The sequence below is a fragment of the Mus musculus genome, chromosome 14 (assembly GCF_000001635.26).
Source record: "Mus musculus strain C57BL/6J chromosome 14, GRCm38.p6 C57BL/6J".
Classification (NCBI taxonomy): Eukaryota; Metazoa; Chordata; class Mammalia; order Rodentia; family Muridae; genus Mus; species Mus musculus.
The window spans coordinates 57,217,033-57,225,480 of NC_000080.6; the positions used below are offsets into that span (position 1 = coordinate 57,217,033).

Below are 8,448 nucleotides of genomic sequence, written 5' to 3' on the forward strand. Positions count from 1 at the left end.
CTCTCTCTCTCTCTCTCTCTCTCTCTCTCTCTCTCCCTCCCTCCCTCCCTCCCTCCCTCCCTCCCTCCCTCTTCTATCCTTCTTTCTCTCCTACCTAGTGTTAGGAGTTTGAAAGGGTGGATGAAAAGGGGTGAGAGAAAAGAGCACCCACAAAGTAGCAAAAGTGCAAAAAATCTCCTCTTTTGCCGAGACCAGCCAACATGGGTCGCGTTCACATCAAAACCATGAAGAAGGCGGCCTTGGTCATCTTTGAAAAGCACTACACACACCTGGGTAATGACTTCCACACCAACAAGCGTGTGTGCGAGGAGATCACCATTATCCCCAGCAAGAAGCTTCGGAACAAGACAGCCGGCTATGTCTCACATCTGATGAAGCAGATTCAGAGAGGTCCTCTGAGAGGTATCTCTATCAAGTTGCAGAAAGAAGAGAGAGAGAGAGGAGAGATAATTACGTTCCTGAGGTCTCGGCCCTAGATCAGGAGATCATTGAGGTGGATCCTGACACTAAGGAAATGTTGAAACTTCTGGACTTTAGCAGTCTCTCTAACCTTCAGGTCTCTCAGCCTATGGTTGGCATGAATTTCAAAATACAAAGTAGAGCTGTTTAATCTGTTATGCCATATTTTCAATAAACCTGAAAAAAAGTGCAAAAGTCCAGGTACATATACTTGTATATGCTCTGCCATTTATATATCTATAGAAATGGTAGATAGATATGTTCTATACCTTCCTCTAAACTCCAGTCTTGATATTGCAATCTTAATTAAATTATTTTTATTCAGTTCTAGTGCTATAAATACTTCTGAGGCATTCTGATTTTTTAATTTTGTTTATTTGGTTGGTTAGTTTGGTTTTGTGTTTTGGTTTGGTTGTTTGTTTATTATCTTGTTTTGAGACAGGTCTCACTATGTAACCTTGGCTGACCTGCAACTCACTGTGTAGACCAGACTGTGCCTGAGTTCACAGAGCATTTCCTGTTTCTGCCTCCCAATTGTCCAGATTAAAGGCATGTGCTATCACGCCCATCCTATTCTGAATCTTTAGTAGAGAAACTGGTAGGGAATCTGTTTAGCTTTGAACAATGAAACACACCCGTGATGGACGGCAGAAATCATATAGACCCTTCCTGCTCTCGGTTTGGAAGTAAGCATATCTCTGGCTTTTTTGATGCCTAGGACAGAGATGAAGCCACTCACTAATCTCTGGGGAGTAAGTTAAATCTAAAGAAACCCAAAGACAGGAGAAGGTTTAGAGTGATGGGAGCTGGCTTTGTATATCGAACAGGAACACAGAGTTTCTGTAGTTGTGGTTGAATGTTGACATGCCTGCCCAACTTCCCCCATGAATCCTCTAACACTGAACATCAGATGTTGTGGAAATCCTTGGGCTGGCACAGTGAAGACTGTATGGTTAGTAAGGAGGTGATGGATCATGGCCATGTTCAGTCAATGCTGTGGTCAGTGCATGGAAGAGACTTTCTACCTTGTGGGGATAACTTTATTTTCCATAGCAATTCAAGCATTTTGAGGCATTTTCATGGTGGGTACCATTATATATAGGTTGAAGAGTATATATGTTTCTAAGCCAGGTTCCTAACTATGTAGTATTAATTTCCTAATGAAACACCCTTTACAGGTAGTGAGGCCTTTGGAGACCAGGGCTTTAAAGGCCAAGTAGCTGAAGCCCAGGGTCTTTCCATGGCTTCTTCCTATGACTGTTTATCTAATAGATGAGACAAACCTTTTCAAAACTGATTATCAGTTAAGTTCCAAGAAAGCACCACTGTAAATGTTAATGTTCCTTTGAAATGGAAGTATTTAGCGCTCTGTGTGTGTGTGTGAGTGTGTGTGTGTTGTGCAGTTGGGTACATATATGCAGATATGCACAATTGTTTGTGTTTGTGGGTCTTTGTGTGTGTGTGCAGGTCTAAAGTTTTTCTTTTCATTAGTTATGGTCTAAAGTGGTTTTAAAAAAAGAAAAAGAAGAGCAGAGAAGGCTATGATAGCATGAGGTTCCTTTGGGATTGTCTGGCTTAGAACGCTAGGTTTTCCCATGTTTTAACAGCTTCCCATGTCCTTCCCACTCTGCCTTTGTCTTTCTCATTGTGATCCAGATTTGCCCCAGAGGGGGAGAACCCAGTAGGTAAGAGTTCACGCTGTACTTCCATGTTAATTAAGTGATGTGGAAGTCTTGGAAAGGCTGGGCAGTTTTTCCTGTCTTCCCAGGAGCTGGGGGAGGTTCATCCTTAATGGAACCAGTTCCATGCCATCCCCAGGAGGCAAGAAGTCTGGAAACATCAATAATTATTCAGTCACAACAACCCACTTTCCTCTCTCCCCCTAATCCTCAACTGCTGACTTCAGGACAAAGTCCATCTGATTTCAATCAGATAGGAAGACTAGTTAGAGGCCTGCCCCAGTTTACTGGCTGCAGCAACAGGAAGCACAGGTTACAATACCAAGTGATTCCACGCTGAAAGCTTCACTCTGATCATCCTACCAGGCTGCTACATGAGCCCTTGAAAGCGAATTATCCCCGGAGACTTACTTTCTATATAACACATATATACTTACATATACATGTCGACTTTGTTTTTTCTTGTATGCTGTAAAGATGCCTAGGATACATTTAAGGATGCAACATAAAAGTCACTTTCTTCATGGAGTAATTATTATAATAGTACTTGTTTCTGGGGGAGCAAATTGAAATGTTTCCCAGTGTGAACTGCCAAGTTAAAACAACAAAAAGCTAGTTGGAGCTCCCCCTGGAGCCAGGAGGCCCTCGTTAGTCAGACCTTGGACACACCTACAGACAAACTCTGACCTGAGCTACAGATAAACCAACCTGTGATAGGCAGGCTTTGAAGCAATGTTGGTCCCTGCTGGCCTCCTGTGTAATGGACATATGGGAATCCCTTCTTCCAAACTGCCACCTCCAATCTCTTTCTATTCTGTTTGTTAAGACAAGGTCTCACACTGTAGCCTAGGTTGGCCTGGCTACACTCACTAAGTGACTCAAGCTAGCCCCAAACTCTTGGCAATTCTCCTGCCTCAGCCTCTCAATTCACAAGCGTTAAGACTATGCCCATGAGCTGTCACACCCAGCTTAAATTTTAAACATTACTTTTACTTTAAGAGAATAAAGTCATCTTACTCTAATGAACTCACAGACCAAAGCATCACACGGCTGGATGAAGGAAGTCACTCAAACACTGCCCCATCCCAAACTCTGGATTTCTCAGTGAACTCCTGCACACTTGGAAGGTGCTTCCCTCGGGGTTTTACACTTGCACTTTACACTTTACACTGCCAATTACAACTCTTGTATACCGATGTACCACGAAACAAAAGCCACCACCGCCACCGCCAAAACAACAATAAACCACTATGACAAGTTGAAACTTAAAAAAAAAAAATGCTTTCTATCTAATCTGTCATGACTCAGGTGTCCCTTTGCCTACATTCTGTCTAATCCCCTTCTTACCAAACAGCTCAGCTTCTGCCAGAACCAATAATAATCCCTGACTAAAAACAGAAGTCATCTTCAATGCCTTCTGGTTTAAAGCCTTAAATCCTGCTGCCATTTTGTAAAACCACCACACACTTCAAGTTGGCCCAAGTCTGTGCTTTTCCAGGTTACAGCCCTACTTAATACCAAGTACTTTCCTTTATTCTCAACTAGGTTGACAGGATTGAAGTGTGGTTTAGGCGTTTCTTTTGTTTTGCTGGAAGTCACCTACAAATGACTTGTCCTTTGGGTTCTGCTGCTAAGAATATATGTATTTTAAGCTATGTCATCCTTATAAGCTTAATAGACTCTTTGGGAAGGGTGAAAAATTAGGAAAAGAGGGGGGGGAACCCAACTAAATTAAATGTGGCACATTTAGTACTGTACAGATGTAGTTCAAATATTAAACCTGAAACAAAAGCCAGAGCAAGATGGAGGGAGAGTTGAGGTGCAGAGAGCAAGAGAAAAGATTGACAGGAGAGATGGTACTAAAATGACTCCCTTCCTATAAATTATATGTAAATACATATATATATATATAAACTGGAAAGTCCCATAGATGGAAACAACTGTAGTTTGGACCATGGCCAACCTGAAAAGGCTCATGCCCAGACATTTGGTTCCCAGCCTGTAGGGAGGTGGTAAGGTCTTTAAGAGTTGGAGCTGAGTAAGAGGGAAGTCTCCGGGGACATGCTACTGAAGGGTACATTCCAGCCCCCAGTGCCTCCATTGCTTCCTTTTGCTTCAGGTCCACCGTGGGATCAGCGGTTGCTCTGTCACACACTCCCACCACGGTGTTCTGACACCACGACTCAAAACTAAACCTTTCCTCTTTGTCAGATGATCTGCTGCAGGGACAGAAAGTTGACCAACTTAGGAACCCAGTAGAATGAAGACCGAGAACACTGGAGAAAAGTGTAGAAAGCCTCTCACATTCCCATACAAGAACATCATCATCTGAGGAGGGGCTTGTTGCAGGAACCAAACTAGAATCCCCACGAGGCTTGCAGACAGGCTGATAAGAAATGTTAATTGTTTTCCCAAGACTTTTTATGCATTGAGGAGTCTGTGAAATTCACAGATTATTTCTCCCTGCGGCAGTTACTCTGTGAGGACCAGCTAGCACTGAGAGTTTAGCGAACTAACAAGTCATATTAGTTATTCCTGTATTTATAGGGGAAAAGATGAAAGACAGCCTAAGGAAGGGAGGCTTTGTCTGGTTCTCCGTTTGAGACTGGGTGCTGAGCACGACGGAGAGGATAGGGCAGGAACATGGTCTGGAGGCAGAGAGAGAGGTCTGCTGGTGCTCACCTGCCTTTCTCTTTTTGACTCAGTCCCAGATCCCAGCCCACAGGATAACCACTCACATCAGGATAGATACTGCCTTCTCAGATGAACTTCACTGCAAACACTCTCATGAACACACCCAGAGCTTGGTCTCCTGGTGACTCTAAATCTAGTCGAGTTGACAATGAAGATGAAGCACCACTCATATGAGGACTTAAAATGCTAAGACAACACAAGATGCTGTGTGTCTGTGCCCCTGGGATCAAAACACCAGGCAGTCAATTTAAAGGGGAAAACACTGGTTTTGCTCATGGTTTCAGAGTGTTCAGCCCATGGTTAGCCAGAGCATCTCAGAGGTGGGAGTACATGTAGAAAGCTATATAGTGGCCAAGAATCGGGGAGGGAAGGGGATGCTGGGACCAGGTCTAGCCTTCAAAGACATGACCCCTGAGATCGACCTTTTGTATCTCACCCCCTCCCCAGACAATGTCCCTATAACTTCTCATATTAGAACTACTACCTGCGGGCTAAGCACTCATCATGGCTTCATTTCATATCTAAACTATAATAAGCAATTTGCAGAGTGGTGGAAAACACTGGAATCATGTGTCTGATGTAGAGATATAAAGAATCACTACAACTCAACAGCAGAAAGACCAACAACCCAACCAACGAGTGGGCAATGGGCTGAACAGACATTGCTCTAAAGATGATATGCAAAATAGTCCAGTCGTGGGAAATGCGAATAAAACCAACACTGAGGTATCATCTCACACCCATTAGATTGACTATAGTTCTCTAAACAATAACAGGAAAGAATATGAATAAAGATAAAAAGAAAAGAAGAATTAGGAGAACTATTGCTAGAGAGGGATGTAAAATGTACATCAGCTGTGGCAGTTAGGAGAGTCTTCAAAAGCTAAACATAGATTTGCCTTGTAACCCAGCATGCCCACTCCTACAAACAGACCCAAAAGAGTTGAGAACAGCTATGTATAGTTAAATAGTATATGTTATCACCAAAAGTTGAAATAAGTGTGTGTTCTAACATAAGAAAGATTCAGATTTTAGTCTATTAGAAAACATCAAAGTAATACATAACACTTTGCAAGCTGGTGCAATATCGGGGGCTCCCAGAGAGTGTCAAGATGGAAGCTGGTTGGCAAAGGAACAAGCCAGGTCGTTGCAGGTTGGAAGCCCACACACCTCCTCTGGGTAGAAAATGAGGGTAGTACTAATCACCACAAGCCAGAGGTGGAAGCAAACATACTGTCATAAGGATGCCCTTAAAACACATGCGCATGGGGTCAGAGAGCTTCCAGGCTCGGAGGCACACGGAAGTACAGGGAGAAGGGCATCCTTCCAGAAGTCATGGACTTGCCACAACCTTCTCTTTCCACATGTATTTCTCATTAAGTCTCTTCCATTCGTTGTTTCTGAGTTGTATCCTTCATAATAAACCAACAGGCACAAGCAAAGTGTTTTCTTAGCTGTTGTAGCAAAGTACTGAGCCTGAGGTTGGGCTGTCATGGGAACCATATTTATGCAGCTAGTCTGAGCCTGCGTTTGACCTGGACTCCTATGTGGAGATAGTCTATGACACTGCATTCTTTTTTTTTTTTTTTTTTTTTTTGCTTTAACATATTTTATTTGTTCTATAATATTGACCCTTCCTTCTTCTCTTTTTTTTTCCATTTTTTATTAGGTATTTAACTCATTTACATTTCCAATGCTATACCAAAAGTCCCCCATATCCACCCACCCCCACTCCCCTGCCCACCCACTCCCCCTTTTTGGCCCTGGTATTCCCCTGTACTGGGGCATATAAAGTTTGCAAGTCCAATGGGCCTCTCTTTCCAGTGATGGCCGACTAGGCCATCTTTTGATATATATGCAGCTAGAGTCAAGAGCTCCGGGGTACTGGTTAGCTCATAATGTTGTTCCACCTATAGGGTTGCAGATCCCTTTAGCTCCTTGGCTACTTTCTCTAGCTCCTCCATTGGGAGCCCTATGATCCATCCATTAGCTGACTGATGACACTGCATTCTTTAATATATGGGGTTTGCACTAACTTGGGGTAGTTATTGTCATGTTTGAACTAAATTATAGGACCTCCAGTTGCTGGAGAATTGCTCTGTGTGGACTGTCCACACATATTTGGTTTCTAAAATGTCATATAAGCAGACACTGCAGTTTCTCCACAGTGGAATCTTACCCGGGCATAATAAGGGAAGACATTCGGCACAAGCTTCAACACAGGTGAACCTTAGAAAACATGCTAGTGAAATAATCCACACCCCAAAGGACAAACAGGAAATGATTCTTATACAAGACACCTGGCAGAGGCCAGCTTAAAGAGACAGGCAGAAGATGTGAGTCCCAAGGACTGCGGAGGGGAAATGACAGCCAGTGTTTTGTGGGTGCTGAGGGCAACAGTTTGGAGTAGACAATGGTGATGCAGGGCTGTGAACGGGCTCAGTGCCGCTCACTGAACCAAACAGCCTAAGTGTTTATAATAACAAAAGTAATACTGACATACACCTTCCGTTGTTTGAAAGAGTTAATAAGGTAACATTCCCCAAATCACTTTAAACAGGCAAACTATGTGAAATATAAATCTGTTTCTGTGAAGCTGCTTTTTTAAATGCTTCTCCTATCAGAGGTCAGAAGAAAGAAGGCTTGCTGGGAGTGGAGTTGGCTGTGTATCTCAGACCTGTTTTTGCAGGAGGAGTGTGCGCTCCGGGATTTGGCAGCGGCTCGAGTCATCCCTGTGAGAGGCAGGCATGGTGCGTGATCCTGGGGCTTTTCTGTTTCTAGTGTTCTATTTATTTTAAAGACATTGCTGAGTTCAGCAGAAATGTTTCACATCCATTTGTATTTTCCTTGGTACTCATTTCCTTACAAAAATGACGATCAAAGCAAAGAAAACAGAGAATCTTCATTTTACCCCAAAGCAAAGTGAGTGCACTTCTAATACCATAACAGAAAAAACGCTTCGGGCCCTTAGGAAGTGCTGAAGAAGCTGGGCAAGGTGGTGGGTGCCTTTAGACCCAAAGGAAAGTGATTTTCTCCAAATGTGAGAGGCCTGCGATGATGGGGTGAGTGGCCCCCAGAGGATGTGGGGACTGACTAGCGCTGTCTCCGTCTGTATGCCCAGTGAAGCTGTGGGTGGGACACAATTAACAGCACAAGTCTGAGTGGTGAGACCCTCTGCTGTGACGAACCCTGCACTGATGTTACTGTTGAAGGTATCTCTCAAGTGCTCATGCTGGAAACTAAGCCCCCAGTTTCTAGTTGATGTTGTTTGGAGGTGGGATCTTATGGGAGGGGATTAGGATTAGATGATGTCATAGGGGTGGGGCCTCCACAATGGCATTAATTGCTTTAGAGGAAGCAGACAAGACCAAACTAGCACATTTACGCTGTCTTACCGTGAGAGTAATCTGCCATCTTCTGAGGCAGGTGAGTTGATATCACCAGATGCCCACACCATGCATTTGGGCTCCACAGTCTCCAGAATCATAGGTTTTGAACCTTTATTCTTTATAAGTTTTCTAGACTGGGGCATTCTGTTACAGCAGCAAGAACTAGACTAATATACATCCCTCCTTCCATCTGCCCAGTATGTACTCAGGGGCTCTGCTTGGTGATC

General features: G+C 43.6%; 1 pseudogene; it reads left to right on the forward strand.

The window, feature by feature from the left end:
* The first annotated feature begins 200 nt into the window (after positions 1–200).
* Positions 201–610, forward strand: Gm8996 (annotated as a pseudogene).
* Positions 611–8,448: the final 7,838 nt, after the last annotated feature.